The sequence below is a fragment of the Mesocricetus auratus genome, unplaced genomic scaffold (assembly GCF_017639785.1).
Source record: "Mesocricetus auratus isolate SY011 unplaced genomic scaffold, BCM_Maur_2.0 Super-Scaffold_100006, whole genome shotgun sequence".
NCBI classification, from domain to species: domain Eukaryota; kingdom Metazoa; phylum Chordata; class Mammalia; order Rodentia; family Cricetidae; genus Mesocricetus; species Mesocricetus auratus.
In genome coordinates this window covers 90,416,999-90,434,342 of record NW_024429190.1, presented here as the reverse complement: position 1 = coordinate 90,434,342, position 17,344 = coordinate 90,416,999, and positions in this window count along the sequence as shown.

Here is a 17,344-nt window from a genome sequence, read left to right as displayed (position 1 = left end):
TTGGGATATTAGAACCCTGTCTGATGAATCTGAAGAGCTCCTACATCTCCTGGGGTCAATTACTATATCTCTAAAGTGCAGCGTGGATCAGAATTGAGATCTGCTGAGACCAAAATGCTTTGAACTTCTCTCTCCCAACATGTCACCGCTGAGCGAGTAAAATGCAGACACAAAAAAAGGACAACAGCAAACTGTATCTACATAGATGGTGATGATTTTTTGGGTTTTGTTTGCTTTCTTTTAGGAGCATAGTTCTATTGTTTTCTTGTATCCTTTCTAACTGAAATTCCATTGGAAGAAAATGGTTGATAAACCACTTATTCTTACTCACTTTAATGTTTTGCTTTGCTCTTTAGAGACTTAATAGAATTCTGCACACAGTGTCACTTAATTAACAGCCAAAATGATGGAAATAATTCTTCAGAGATTGTTATCATTGATGGTAAAAATAGTGTCTTTAGGAAGCAGTGCCAGGATAAAATTAAATTGGATTTAAAGGTGAAAAATCCTTAGTCAGAGGATGGTTGGAACCACGCAGCTGAAGTCATACTGTCAGCCATTAGCGGATCTGAGAAACAGTTCCCAGCATTCAGAGTCCTGGGATTTTGTTCAAACAAAATGATAACCAGCCTGCCAAGAGTCTTGAGGCCTTGAGGGAAATGAAATTCTCTTGAATGAACCAGGGGCATATTATTGCCAGCTCAAAACACTGAGCAGAGAGAGCCTCTGGGAATACATTGATTTTTCAAACATTAATCTATTTTGTCTATCTTTGTGATGGAATATAAGTATAAAAATATGTCCCTAAAGTTCTCAATGTCTTGTTAACATGGTCTTGGATTCTTGAGTGGTGTGAAGGCCAGCCCTAGCAAAGCTTGACTGTTATTTTTTCTTTTTTTTATAATTTAAGTTAGAAACAAGCTTCTTCCATATGTCAGTCCCAGCTCCTTCTCCCTCTGCTTCTTCCCTGCCCTCCCCACCAAGCCCCCCACTCCCTCACCCAACCTCCACTCTGATGCCCAGAGAAGGTAAAGCCCTCCATGGTAGATCTCCAGAGTCTGTCATTTCATCCAAGTCAGGGCCTAGGCCCTCCCACAAGAGTTCAGACAGAGATAGAATCCCTCATTGTGGATTGGGCACTCAAAGTCTATTTGTACACCACGGATAAATACTAGTTAAGGCCCCATAGATTACTTAGGGCCCCTCACTGACACCCACATTCAGGGGGCCTGGGTCAGTCCCATGCTTTCTACACAGCTATCAATCTGGAGTCCAAGAGCTCCCCCTTGTTCAGGTCAACAGTTTCTGTGGGTTAAATCAGCCCAGTCTTAACTCCTTTGCTCATCAGTTCTCCATTTCTGTCACTGGATTCCAGGAGTACAGTTCAGTGTTTAGCTGTGGGTGTCTGCCTCTGCTTCCATTAGTTACTGGATGAAGGTTCTGTTTCCCAGACTCTCTGGCAGTGGGATTGAATGATGGCACTCCTCTGATTCATGGCTAAAATCCATATATGAGTGAGTACATACCATGTTTCTCTTTTTGTCACTGGGTTACCTCACTCAGGATGATTTCTTCTAGTAACATCCATTTTTCCTGCAAATTTCAAAATTCCCTTTTTTTCTGCCAAATAGTACTCTATTGTGTAAATGTCCACATTTTCTTTATCCACTCTTCAGTTGAGGGACATATAGGTTGCTTCTAGGTTCTGGCTGTTGAAAATAATGCTGCTATGAACATAGTGGAACAGATGTCCTTGTTGTAAGAATGTCCATCTTTTGGGTATATGCCTAAGAATGGAATTGCTGGGTCTTGTGGTAGACTGATTCCCATTTTTCTGAGGAATCTTCATACTGATTTCCAAAGGGGCTGTACAAGTTGGCACTCCCACCAGCAGTGTAGGAGGAGTATTCCCCTTTCTCCACATCTTCTCCAGCATAAACTGTCCTTGGAATTTTTAGTTGTAGTCATTCTGACAGGAGTGAGATGGTATCTCAGAGTTGTTTTGATTTGCATTTCCTGGATGGCTAGGGAAGATGAGTACTTTCTCAAGTGCCTCTCAGCCATTTTAGACTCTTCTGTTGAAAATTCTCTATTTAGTTCTGTACCCCACTTGTTGATTGGTTCCTTTGGTGTTTTGGAGACTTGCTTCTTGAGTTCTTTGTAAATTTTGGAGATCAGCTCTCTGTCAGATGAGGGGTTAGTGAATAACTTCTCCCAATCTGTGGTTTGCCTTTTTGTCTTGGTGACTGGGTCCTTTGCCTTACAGAAGCTTCTAAGTTTCAAGAGGTCCTTGAATCTTTTGATCTTAGTGTCTGTGCTAATGCGTTATGTTAAGGAAGAAGTCTCCTGTACCAATTCGTTCAAGCATACCTGGGATTATTTTTGGTTGGGAGAATTTTCATGACTGCTTCTATTTCATTAGGGGTTATAGATCAGCTTTAGTTGCTTATCTGTTCTTGATTTAAATTTGGTCAGTGTTATCTTTCCAGAAAATTGTCCATTTCCTTTAAATTTTCAAATTTTGTGGAGTATTGGTTTTCAAAGTATGACATGAAGTTTCTCTGTAATTCCTCAGTGTTTGTTGTTATGTCTTGCTTTTCATTTTTGATTTTTTTTAGTTTGAATTTTCTCTGCGTGTCTTTTGGTTAGTTTGGATAAAGTTTTGTCTATCTTGTTGATTTTCTCCAAGAACCAAGTATTTGTTACATTGATTCTTTGTGTTGTTTTCTTTGTTTTGACTTTATTGATTTCAACCCTCAGTATGATTATTGGTGTCTACTCCTCCAAGGGGAGTTTGCTCCTATTTGATCAATAGCTTTCAGTTGTGCTGTTAATTTCTAGTATGCCTATTCTCCAATTTCTTCATGTGAGCATTTAGTGCTATGAAGTTTCCTCTTATTACTGGTTTCATAGCATCCCATAAATTTCAGTATGTTGTGTCTTCATTTTCATTAAATTCTAAGAAGTCTTTAATTTCTTTCCTTATATCTTCCTTGACCCAGAAATGGTGCAATTGTACCTTTTTCAATTTGTATTAGTGTGTAGAGTTTCTGCAATTTTTGTTGTTGTTGAATTCCAACTTTAATAAATCATGGTTGTCTGATAAGATACAGGGATTATTCCATTTTTTTTTGGACCTGATGAAGTTTGCTATGTTGCCAAATGTGTGGTTGATTTTAGAGAAGGATCCATGTGGCACTGAGAAGAAGATATATTCTTTTGTGTTTGGATGGTATATTCTATAGATGTATGTTAACCCAATTGGGTCATGAATTCTGGTAGTTCCTTTGTTTCTTTATTAAGTTTCTGACTGTGTCCTGTCTAGTGGTGAGAGTTGGGTGTTGAAGTCTCCAACTATAAGTGTGTGGGTTTTTATGTGTGATTTGAGTTTCAGTGATGTTTCTTTTATGAATGTGGGTGCCTTTATATTTGAGGCATAGATGTTCCGAATTGAGACTTCATCTTGGTGGATTTCTCCTGTGGTGAATATGAAATTACCTCATTAGATTCTGTTGATTGATTTTAGTTTGAAGTCAAATTTGTTAGACGGATAGCTATACCAGCTTGTTTCTTAGGTCCATTTGATTGGAAAATCTTTTCCTAACCCTTACCTTTAAGGTACAGTCTACCTTTGAAGTTGAGGTGTGTTTCCTGTGTGCTGTTGAATGATGAATTCTGATTTCATATCCATTCTGTTAGCCTATATGTTTTTATAGGCAAGTTAAGACCATTAATATTGAGGGAAATTCAGGACCACTGAGTGTTAATTCTTGTTTGTTTGTTTTTTATTTGTTGTTTGTTAGTGGTATTGCTTGTGGGTTTACCCCACTTTTTCTTTTGGCTTTTGGTAAAGTGGGATTATCTATTGCCATGTTTTTGTGAGTATAAGTAACTTCCTTAGGTTGGAGTTTTCCTTCCAGGACTTTCTGTAGGGCTGGATTAGTGCATATGTACTTTTTAAATCTGGTTTTATCTTGGAATATCTTGTTTTCTCCATCTATACTGATTGAAAGATTTGCTGGTATAGTAGTCTGGACTGGCATTTGTGGTTTCTTAGTGTTAGTAGAGTATCTATCCAGGACCTTCTGGCTTTCAGAGTTTCCATGGAGAAATCAGTTGTAATTCTGATAGGTTGGCCTTTATATGTAACTTTGCCTTTGTCCTTTGCTGCTCTTAACATTCTTTCTTATTATGTATGTTAGATGTTTTAATTGCTATGTGGCAAGAAAACTTCTTTTTGTGGTCCACTCTATTTGGTGTTCTGTATGCTTCCTTTACTTTCATAGGCATGCCTTTCTTTAGAATTTGGAAACTTTTCTTCTATAATTTTATTGAATATTCTTTCTGCAACTTTGAGTTGGGTTTCTTCACCTTATTCAATACCTATTATTCTTAAGTTTGGCTTTTCACAGTGTCCTATATTTCTTGGATATTTTGTGTTAGGGACTTAAGATTTTCTTTGGTTGAGGAATATACTTCTCCTAGTGCACCTTCAATGCCTGAGATCCTGTCTACCATCTCTTGTATTTTGTTGGTTATGCATTCATATGTAGTTCATGATTGTTTACCCATATTTTCTAATTGCAGCCTTCCTCACACTGTAGTTTTTTATTCTTTTTTTCTTTTTTTGTTATTTTCTGTATTTCAGCTTTCAAACTTTTCACTGTTTCAATTGTTTCTTGTAATTTTTGGGTTCTCTTTTCTTCCATTTTTTAAAAAGGATATTCTCATTTCCTCTTTTAGGGTCTCCATCATTATCATGAAGTTGTTTTTAAGGCTGTTCTCTTCTGCTTTATCTGTGTTGAGATGTTCAGGTCTTCCTGGCACAGAGTCCCTAGATTCTGGTGGCTTCATATTGTTTTTTCTGTTATTGAATGTGTTCTTATATTGTCATCTTCCCACCCCTTCTTCCATTTGGTGCTGGTGGGGTCTTTTCCTCTCCTGGTGAATACGGTTCCAAAGTTCTCTTCCCATGGGTGCAAGCCCATACTCTGATGGATCTCAAGGTGGGTGCAGGCAGGTCTGAGGCATGCCTTCTCCCCATGCGTGGAAGCTGTATTAGCACAAAACTGTCAGTAGAGTCATAGCTGCTTGGTCTGCTGGGAGCAAGTCGATCTACCTGCAGTCCCCAGGCCAGGAAATCACAGAGTGTGCAAGAGGGAGTGGGTCCATGGCAGTGGCCCAAGCTCACCTCTGTCCTGAGTGCAGGTGGGAGTAGCCCAACAATCTCAGAAGACTTGTGGTTGCTTGCTTCACCATGGACGAGTCCTAGCTCTTACATCTTTAGCTGACCAATATTCCTTATTTGTGCTCTGCCGCTTGGTGGTGCCTTTATTAGCATGGTATGTCCATCTCCTGCTGCCTCTGAAACTGGCTGGCAACTCCTCTCACTCTGCTCTTCCTCATCTCATCTTTCTCAGTTTGGTTTTCCTACCTATCTGTATCCTATTCAGTTATTGGCCAATCAACTTGTTTATTAAACCAATCACAGTGACATATATTCACATTGTATGAAGAAATATCATATAACAAATCCTAAAAATTAATTAATTTCTGTCTTGATGTATTTTTGACTCAGTAGTTTAATTTTTTTATCATACATTAGTTTTTAAGCTTTCTTTTGCTTCTTTTTTTGTTGATATACATCCTTTATCCATGGTGATCAGATAGGATTCAGGTTGTTATTTCAATTTATTTTTTCATATCTGTTAAGACATGCTTTGTGTCTGAGTATGTTGTCAATTTTAGAGAAAGTTCAGTGAGATTCTGAGAAGGTATAGTCTTTTGTGGTTGGGTGGGCTGTTCTATAAATATCTGTTAATTCCATTTGGTTTATGCTGTCAGTTAGCTCCAGCATTTCTCTGTTTAGTTTTTGTCTGGGTGACCTGTCTCTTTGTGAGAGTAGGATATTGAAGATATCAAGTGTCTTAATATGAGGATCAGTATGTGATTTAAGCTGTAGTTTCTTTGATGAACTTGGCTGACCTTGCATTTGGTACATAGATATTAAGACTTACAACAGCCTCTTGATAGATTCTTCTTTGAATGCATATGTAATAACTTTTCCCATCTCTTCTGATTGGTTTTGGTTTGAATTCTATTTTGTCATATACCAAAATTGCAACACCAGGTTTCTTCTTAGATACATTTAATTAGAATATATTTTACATACTTTTAGCCTGAGGTAATGTCTATCTTTTAGGTTAACATGTGTGCTTTTTGTTTTGTTTTGTTTTTGCTTCTTGTGTATACCAGTAGGATGATTCTCATTTTGCATCCATTTTGTTAGTCTGTGTCTTTTTATTTGGTCATTGAGATCATTGATTTTGAGAGTTACCATCAATGGGCAATGTTTGTTGTTGTTGTGTGTATTGTTTAATTTGTTTTTGTTGTGTGTGATTCCCCCATTTTTATTTCCTGATGTGATTTTTTTCATTGCATTTTCTTGGGTGTGGTTAACCTCTTCAGGTTGAAGATATCCTCATATCATTTTCTGCAGTGGTTTTTCAGATAGATGCTGCTTAAATTTGGTTTATCATGGAATGTCTCAGTTTTTCCATCTATTATTTTTGAAAGTTTTGTTGAGTTTTTGTCTGGGCTGATATATGTCTTCTCTTCAGTTTTGTATAACATCCTTCCAAGCCCTCTGGCTTTTACAGTCTCCATTGAAAAGTCATCTGTTTCTCTATTAGTTCTGTCTTTATATGTTTCTTTGTACTTTTCCTTTGGAATTTTTATAACACTTTCTTTGTTCTATACATTTATTATTATTATGATTATCATTACTATGTGCTGAGAGAAATTTATTTGGTCCAGTCTTTTTGATCTTCTATAGTCTTCTTGTACCTTGATAGGTACTCCTTCTTTTGACTAAGAAGAAATATTTTAATGAGATTATTTGAAATTTTTTTCTGTTTTGACTTGGGATTTCTTCTTCTTCCTCTATTCCTCTATTTGTAGATTTGTCTTTTCATAGTATCTCAGATTTCCTAGAGGTTTTGTTTCAGGAATTCTTAAAGCTATTACATTTTTTTGAATGGTGTATACATTTTTTTTATATCTTGTAGATTCATCTTGAAGATTCTCTCATAAATCTCTCCTTTTTAAAGTTTTTATTGATTCTTTGTGTATTGCACATCATGTGTCCCAATCTTACTCATCTCCTCATCCCCTGGCTTCCACACTTTGCCCCTGCAACCTCCCCACAAATCTATATATCAAAGTAAAACTAAAACCAAAATCAAAATGAACAAAAAAAAAAACAAATCTTTTGGTAAGACTTGATTCTGAAGTTCTTATTTGAGTACCTAAACTTTTCTTTTATAGATTTCCCTCACATTGGATTTTCTTTATTAATTGTATTTCCACATACAGTTTTCAAAATATTTTTATTAATTTTCTACTACTCCTTGTTTGTTTTTAGATTCCGTTAATGGATTTATTCTAAATCTCTTTATCAACTTTCAACATACATATACAATCTCTTTTGAAACTGTTGACTTGTGATTCATCTATCCTGTATTTTTTCAGGACCTTCTGTAGGTTCTAGTAGAGACATACTTTTCTAGCTATTATTGATTATGATTTCCATTGGAATCTAGGATTGATAATATTGTAATATAGGTTCTGCTATCTGTCCTGTATTTAATTTGTTCCTTGGTGTCTGCTGCCGTCTTTGGAACTTAGGAGTGTGGGGTGGCTGTGAATTACCTAGCAAGGAATACTTCTGATGTCCCTGCATGTGTGGCCACTGTGAGTTTTGCATAGTATTTAGGTATTGAGAACTGACACTTAGAAATGATGATGGGTGGGGCTAGGCTATGGTTAATGAAGCCCGATGAAAGAAGGAAACAGAGTGTACTATCAAGATTTTTTTAGTCTCATAGAAAAGGGGGCATATAGAGATAAGAAGATAGAGCAAGTTGTTCACTACAGACATAGAAATGACACAGAAGGATTGGGTTTGGAGGAAAGGAGATAGATTAAAACCTCTCTTGATGGGGGAAGTCCTGTGTATATGTCCATAAAGCACTGTTGGCCAATAGGGAAGCAAGATAGGTGGGACTAGGAGTCGAGGAGGACTCTGGGTAGGAGAAACACAGAGAGACAAGATGTAACGCCATGGGGTAGGAAGCCCGAAAACCTCTCCAGTAAGAGAAATACTTAGATTAGCAATTATGGGGTAATTACTTAAGTCAGAGCTAGCCAGTAAGAAACAAGCAAGGCCAACAGCTTCATAATTAATATAGCCTCCAGTGTGTCTATTTGGGACTGATGTGGCTCTAGAACCAGGCTGGCGGGAAGGCTTCTCTCAAGGAAAAGCCTTTACAAATGGTGTAAGAGTGGGATTGAATTTCCACGTAGAATGACAAAAGCTTTAAAGGAATTTTAGAAACAAAAGGACAGAGAGAAGCATGGCTTTTTGGTAGCAGCATTTTTTCAGATGGTCTCTGTTTTGTTAGCGGCAAGCAGAGACTTGTGGCTGGCTTAAGTGAGGCTTCCTGCCTCAGCATAAAAAAAAAAACCCAAAGCCAACAAGGTTCTTTTAAGAGGCTTTGCTAATGATTTAAAGGTTGTACATACAGCTGGAAGTGGCAGTGACCACATCTGCAAGCTGGCAGCTGGAGTCACGCTTATGCTCACCATCTTGGAAAAACGGAAGTTTGAACAGCTGAGGTTTTAACAGATAAGATAAGGGGCCAGAAAAACATAAAGATTTACAGTAAAGTCAGACTTGGATGAAGAAAAATCTCTAAAGGTTTACTGATTTGGGAATTCCTGTGATTATGTCAATAAAGCACTGTTGGGCCAATAGGAATCTAGATAGGTGGGACTAGGAGTCAAGGAGAATTCTGGGAAGGAGAAACACAGAGAGTCAAGATGTAAGGCCATGGGGTAGGAAGCCCGGAACTATTCTCCGGTAAGAGAAATACACAGATTAACAATTATGGTGTAATTACTTAAATCAGAGCTAGCCAGTAAGAAAAAAGCAAGGCCATCAGCTTCATAATTAATATAGCCTCCTGTATGTTTATTTGGGACTGATGCAGCTCTAGAACCCACCTGGCGGGAAGGCTTCTCTCAAGGAAAAAGCTTCCCTTTACAGTTTACAGTATGTTTAAAATTATACATAAGATTGAGAGAGAAAAAAATGGAATAGTGGTAAATAGAGAATCCAGATGTGGTGGTGCAAGCCGGTAGGATTTGCCGGAGAGGTAGAGGCAGGCGGATTTCCAATGAGAAACCCTGTCTCAGAGAAAAAGAAATAAAAGTGAAAGAAATACAGTAATAATATAGATAAATAAATAAGCCACTTAATGATGGAAAATACACAGAAAGTCTGAATACTGTACATTATTGGGTTTTTCAGTTTTTTGATTGCTCAGGAAGGAACAACTGCTAAAGTACACTTGATTATAAATGCCACTGAATTAATTCAACTTATATCTTTGGAAAATGCCTTGACTTCAAAATTTAAGTATAAGGATATATTACTTTGGAAAAGAGTTTTTGTTTATGTTTCTTCAGAAAATGAAAAGCTGAGGATTCCTTCCAGGCTTCTGTGCAATGTCCTAATTCCCATCTTGTTTATAAATCTTTGCTTTCATTTAAAAGGAGTTTATATAATTGGCTAATGATCACAGCCAATCTCTTTTTAATGGTAAATGGGGAATTATGGTATGGGTATTTTTTTTAATTTATTGATACAAATTCAAGGTCAATTTTGTGATGTGTATATTACTCCTCTTGATTAAGTATTGTGCTATACTGTTCTTTTAAAACATAATGGATAATTAAATACAGACTATAGATAGTTACTTATAATAGTCAGAATTTATAGTTAAGTAAGTTAGGTTTTCTAGATATACAGAAATATATTTGAGATAGTCTTCAAACCTTTCAAAGACTTTCAGAAAATGGCATTTAAAATGGTTTAGGGTTTTTATTGACAATGAGAAATGTCTGCTCCTGGCAGCACCAATTACATCTGAGAGGAAGATGGGCATCGAAGAGATTCATTATGGAGTTTGTTTTCAACGTGGCAAGATTAGCTATTTGGGCAAAGCACTGCTCTTGCCTGGACTGCTTGACTATTGTTGTATAAACTGGACATGCAGGACCCACAGGAAAGTGACTCCTGAACTCATACAGTCCTTCAGGGTTCCTGCTTCATGGAAGAGTCTACGAGACTTTCTGCAGGACACAGAAAAATGACTGACAGACTGCCAATGCAGATGGATTGTTTGAGATTTTCTGCTTTGCTGAGAAGTCTTCTGGACACATTGTGGACTTATGATCTGAAGATGGATGCCCCGACATTATAGAGATACTTCAGGTGACTGTCCAGGCAGCAAGATGTCTCTGTCAATCCTAGTGTTTCAAAGAACAGCTTATACCAATTCTTCTCAATGTACCCCATGCAATAGGAGCAGAAGGGTCTTTGCCAAACTCTTTCTAAAAGTCTTAAATAACCTTGTTCCCCAAGCCATACAAAAACACAACTAAGAAAGTGAACTTCAGACCAATATCCCCCATAAACATTGATGCAAAAATATAAAATACTGGCAAATCGGATCCAGGAACACATCAAAACAATCATTCACCACAATCAAGTAGGTTTAACCCCAGGAATGCAGGGATGGTTCAACATACGAAAATCCATCAATGTAATCCACCATATAAACAAGCTGAGAAACAAAAATCACATGATCATCTCACTAGATGCTGAAAAACCCTTTTACAAAATCTGACACCCCCTCATGATAAAAGTCTTGGAGAAACCTTGGATAACAGGAATATACCTAAACAAAATAAAAGCTATATACAGCAAACCTACAGCCAACATCAAACTAAATGGACAGAAACTCAAAGCAATTCCTCTAAAATCAGGAATAAGATGAGGCTGTCCACTCTCTCCATCCCTTTTCAATATGGTACTTGAAGTTCTAGCCACAGCCATACAACAACAAAAGGAGATCAAGGGGATACAATATAGAAAGGAAGAGATCAAACTTTCACTATTTGCAGATGATATGATAGTTGATATGATATGATAAATGACCCAAAGACTCTACCACGGAATGCTTACAGCCGATTAACACCTTCAGCAAAGTGGCAGGATACAAGATCAACTCAAGAAAATCAGTAACCCTACTGTATACAGATGATAAAAGTGCTGAGAAAGAAATCAGAGAAGCATCACCCTTTACAATTGTCACAAACCACATAAAATATCTTGGGGGTAATGCTAACCAAACGATTGAAAGACCTGTATCGCAAGAACTTTGAGTCTTTAAAGAAATTAAAGAAGCCCTAAGAAAATGGAAAGATCTCCCATGCTCTTGGATAGGTATGATAAATGTAGTAAAAAATGGCAATCCTGCCAAAAGCAATCTACAGATTCAATGCAATCCCCATTAAAATACCAGTACAATTCATCACAAACCTTGAAAGAACAATAATCAATTTTGTATGGAAAATCTAATGTCCCAGGATAGCCAGAACAACCCTCTTCAACAAGGCAACGTCTGGAGGCATCACCATCCCTGACTACAAGCTCTATTATTGAGCGATAGTCCTGAAAACAGCTTGGTATTTGCACAAAAATAGACAGGTAGACCAATGTTTTGAATTGAAAACCCTGATATTAACCCTCACATGTATGAACATCTGATCTTTGACAAAGAAGCTAAAAATATACATTGTAAACAAGAAAGCATCTTCAACAAATGGTGCTGGCATAACTGGATGCTGGCATTTAGAACTATGCAGATGGATCCATGTCTATCGCCATGCACAAAACATAAGTCCAAAAAGCCCTCAACATAAATCCAGCCACATTGACCCTCTTGGAAGAGAAATTGGGTGGTACCCTTGAACAAATTGGTACAGGAGACAGCTTCCTGAACATAACACCAATAGCACAGACAGTGAGAACAACAATTAATAAACGAGACCTCCTGAAACTGAAATGCTTCTGTAAAGCAAAGGAGACAGTCAGCAAGACAAAAAGCCAGCCCACAGAATGGGAAAAGATTCACTAACCCCCCATCTGACAGAGACCTGATCTCCAAAATTTACAAAAAACTCAACAAGCAAGTCTCCAAAACACCAAAGGATCCAATTAAAAAGTTGGCTACAAAACTAAATAGAGAATTTTCAATAGACAAGTCTAAAATTGCTGAGAGGCACTTGAGAAAGTGATCATCATCCTTAGCCATCCGTGAAATGCAAGTCAAAACAATACTTAGATACCATCTCACTCCTGTCAGAATGGCTAAAATAAAAAAAAAACCAATGACAATTTATGCTGGAGAGGATGTGGTGAAAGGGGAACACTCCTCCACTGTTGGTGGGAGTGCCAACTTGTACAGCCACTTTGGAAATCAGTACGGAGATTCCTCAGAAAAATGGGAATAAACTTACCACAAGACCCAGCAACTCCACTCTTAGGCATATATCCAAAAGATGCCCATTGATACAACAAGGATGTCTGTTCCACTATGTTCATAGCAGCATTATTTGTAATAGCCAGAACTTGAAAGCAACCTAGATGCTCCTCAACTGAAGAGTGGATAGAGAAAATGTGGTACATTTACACAATGGAGTACTATTCAGCAGAAAAAACAATAGAATACTGAAATTTGCAGGCAAATGGATGCCACTAGAAGAAACCATGCTGAGCGAGGTCACCCAGTCACAAAAGGATAAACATGGCATGTACTCTCTCACATATGGATTTTAGACACAGATCTGGGGAGTGCTGGCCTACAATCCCATGGCCAGAGAGTCTGGAAAACAGAACCTACATACAGTGGATGATGGAAGCAGAGGTAGAATCCCACGGGTAAGCATTGAGCTGAACTCAAGAAATCCAGTGACAGAGAGGGAGGACTGACAAACAAATGAGTTAAGACTGGGCTGGTTACACCCCAAGAAACAGCTGATCTCACAAGGGTTAGCTTTTGAATCACAGACTGATACCTGGGAATCCAGCATGGGACTGATCAAGCCCCCCTGAATGTAGGTGTCAGTGAGGAGTCTTAGGTAATCTATTGAGCCTTGGGTAGTAGATCACTATTTATCCTGGGCATACAAATGGACTTTGGACTCCCATCCAACAATGAGAAATGCACTCTTACCCTGAACTCTTGAGGGAGGGTCTAGGCCCTGCCCTGGATGAAATGGCAGACTATGGACACCCCCATGGAGGGCCTCATCCTCCCTGGGAAAATGAGGGGACATTGGGGGGTGGGAAGGCAGGGGAGGAGGTGAGGGAAACGGAGAAGGACCTGGAATTGACATGTGAAGCAACCTTTTTTCTAATTTAAACTTAAATTTAAAAATAAATAAATATATATATATATAAGCAAGTATTCAAGAGAGCTAAAAATATAGAGATGCTTTCATTTGAGGCTTCAGAAATGAAGAAAAATATAATGGGTTTACAACTTCAGAAGAAAAGCAAAATATTTTGATGTAGGATGTAACACAGTATCTCACTTTTAAACATTGATGAGAATGATGGAATGAGACCTTTTAATGCAGAGGGACAATGAATTCATGGAATTGTACTGCAAATTCAAGGAGTCATTTAGTCATGTAGGTTTGTCCACAATTATCTCACTGAAGAACTTTAACTGGGTGGAAAATGCAGGTTGGCCAGGAGCTCTTTAAATGCTGGACTGGAGTACCTGTCTTCCAACAGAATCTGAGTACAGCCATGGGAAAGCAGACAAATGGACATAGCAGCAAGCAGCTCTGTCCTGTGACATGGTCCCTGCATCTGTTCTCATGGAATCTGAGATATTTTGCCCTGAAAGTAGAGCTGCTCCTGGGATGTTCTTGGTGACCAAGGTGCATGTTTTCATCTCTGGCAGTGTAAAATCTTTCTTCCTATTTATTCTGCTCTCTGCTCTCTCCTATTTTTTTCTCTTTGTACTTTTGTCCCCAATCTTCCTGCTGTGATTGCTCCTGCACTTCAGTTGTCTTCAGTTACCAGGCACTAGGCTGCTGAACATTTCTACCACTCAGTAGCCATAGCCACACACCAGTGAGCTACCCAAGAGCTGTGAGCTTCCTACAACTTCTGGAAGCATAGTACCACTATCTGAGATGGCAGGTGCTTCTTCATGTGCCAAGACACCTTATATTGTTCAGAATGTCCACCAGGCTATGTTTTAAAATCTGTAGGACCAGCTCAGTGAGGCAAAGCTTGAACAGCTGCAACATTCCACTTTCACTTTCCCATCGATCACAGCTCTCTGAGGTATGTGCTGAAACATATTTGTAGTTCGTTGTACAATATTAAAGTAAGCAAGAAAGGAAGAGATGTAGCCTAATGTTACAACACAAGGGATGCCACAGTGCAGAATGTCTTCCGCTGACTCACTGAGTTACCATACAGTCTGTTTCTATAGGCCATGAAGAGGAAGTTTGGTGAATCGCAGCAATTCATTTTTAAATAAATCTCATTCATTGAAGTTTGTGTTTGGGAAACAATTATGACTTTGCTACTAGTCATCTAGTAGTCTGTCCATCAATTTAAGTGTTCAACATGTGTCAACTGTGGTTCAAGCTTATAATGGTACAGTGTCTTTCCTGGGACATTTCATAGAGCTATCATTAGGCAGCCATCAGAAGGCAGACAACTTGTATGTTGTCATCATTGGCATAGTGTCTTGGGGAATCAGTGAAGCACTCAGAATGGCTGGTGTAGATATGGTCATGATCTGCCTGGGTCTTTCACAGCAGTCCTTTTGCAAGGCAGCTAAGAGAGAGAGGGTGCAATAGCTCCTAATTAGGCAATCAACTGCTCTGTCCAGTGTGTGTTTGCAAATTTACAGAGAAAACAGAAGATATGTTTACATTATAAACTTAAGAACTTCTCACTAATTATAACAGCAACTTCAACTGTTTTTAGCACTGCTTTGCTAGAGGGGGATTCCGCTGCACTGTCTCAGTTTAACAATTCATTGAATGCATCCACTAGGGAAAATGAATACATGTACTAGAAAGTAAAAGATGGGAACAGAAGAACCAGGGGTTATTAAAACTGAACGCCTGCTAGTAGGGTAGATAGGGAGCACAGTAGACAAAAGATACTGGCTTAAACTGAGTTCTTAATAGTGGAGAAAAAACAGGGAATCTTTGCTATCCATGTTTATTTCTGGATCTCTTCAGAGGACAAATGTTAGTTCTGCTTTTATTTTCATGGTGAATATTCAAAATGTATTTCTCTAGAATAAAACTATACATATAGCTAAAATGTATCTATTTTGAGGTTGTTTATGTACACAGCATTTTGTAATGGATTGAGAAAGGGAGAGGGAATTTATGCTGGAATAGAAATTATGGTGGGTTGACTTTATAGTTGCAGATACTTCATCAATCCTGACAGGAAGGTGAAGAAGTCCAGGGCAAACAGAGGTGGGGTAGCAGGCTTGGCAGCAATGTGAAGACATGAAGCAATCTCTTATGACAGTTTTCTCCATAATACAAGAAGAAAAAAGTCCCACGGAAGAAGTGAGCTCAGCGGAGAATCAGAGAGTGGGGTAGAAGGATCATGAGATCCAACAAGTGTCAGTGGATCAGTTATGGCTCTGTGGGGAAACAAAACCAGAAAAATGTGATATAAATCTTCAAAGGAGATTAATGGAAGAGAAAGACTTACATTTGAGCTGGGAATGAGAAAAAAAGAGAGGCATAAATAACTCTAAAGACAGTTCAAAAATCTATGTAGTCCTGTAGAAGCTTCCTAAATATGCATTAATACATTCATACACACATAAATAAAAATAATTATAATATAGTTACCTTATAATGGGATAGAAATGACCCCACTATATTTTACAGACTGATAAATAAATAAAAAACTCAATGACAGGAATAATTTTCTCTTTTGGAGTTGTTGGCCAATGAGTTTCCATAGACCCCAAATATTATGAGTTTTCCCTAATCATATTAATTATCAATAAGAACATGATGGTAAGATTCTATTCCTGAAGTTACTGAGTACTGGAGTCACATACCATGAAGAAATCAAGCTAGTACTATGCTGGTATCCTCATCCCTACTGGACAGCTCTCATAGAATTAGAAAATTCTATGCATGCTACAAAAGTAGAAAAGAAACAAGTTATAAACTCTGTGAGCAATAGTAATAACTGATGTGGCAAGACATGCTCACTGGCACAATAGTGACATAATGGGGATTTCCAACCAGTTTTTGATGAATACCACACCTGATACCATTGTTGAGCTAAGAATCTATGGTAAGGCAGGTCATGAAATGATTCTACCAATGAATATGCTATTAATATGACACGTAATGACTTATTGTCATACCTGACATGAATGCATCTGTCAATTGTCATCAGAGAAGCTTCCATTGTTTTTCAGAATTGGTGATTATCACAGAACTCCAAAACTGGCCAAGGAGAATGTTAGGCCTAAAGTAGTACTTACATATTATAACCCCTCCTCCAGGGAGTCAGAGAACATTGCAGAAGATGGAATAGACAGAATACAATAAGCAGCAGTGGTGAATGATTACATATAAACAGTGTCCTGCAGGCACAACCTTACAGCTGTATACACAAGCATATAGCAGTTATGAAAGCAGGTACCAGTATGTATGCTCAAGACAAACCAAATCCAGTCATGGAGAGGGGAGTTGGACATAAATCTTCACTGGAAGTCAGGGAACTACCTGCAACTGATAGCTACTGAGACAGAGAAAGAGAATGTCATTTTTCTTTTGGAATGTTGCCATTGGTAAGTCACCCAAATTCCACTGAAAAGCCACACACCCAAGAATCTATGAGAAGCACAAACTGTACCAGATGCATAGAAAACAAAGGAGAACACAAAAGTTGAGTTGGAAGAAGGGTGAGTGTATGGATATGATAAAAATACATTTTACAAAATTGTCAAAAGTATTACAAATTAAATTTACAATTTAAATGAATAGATACTGCAAAGGCTATTCATAGACTGACTTACAGGCTATCAACCAAGCAATCCAGCAATGGCCATAGCCTTGTTGGAGATGTTTAGACAGCCATAGCTGCTCAGTTCAAGAGGCTGGGTGCTTTTCTTTTTTTTTTTTTTTTAACCTTTAAAAATTTTAAAGTTCACTTGTTTATACATGTATTTATTTATCTAGTGTGTTTACATATACCAAGACAATGCATGGCAGAATAAAACTTTCTGGAATTGGTTCTCTCCTTCCACCATGTAGGTTCTGGGGATCAGACACAGGTGATCAGGGTTGGCATCCGGGTGCCGACAGCTCACCAGCCCTCCCAGTCAGGTAGCTCTGAGGTATTTCTATTTGTTTCTTT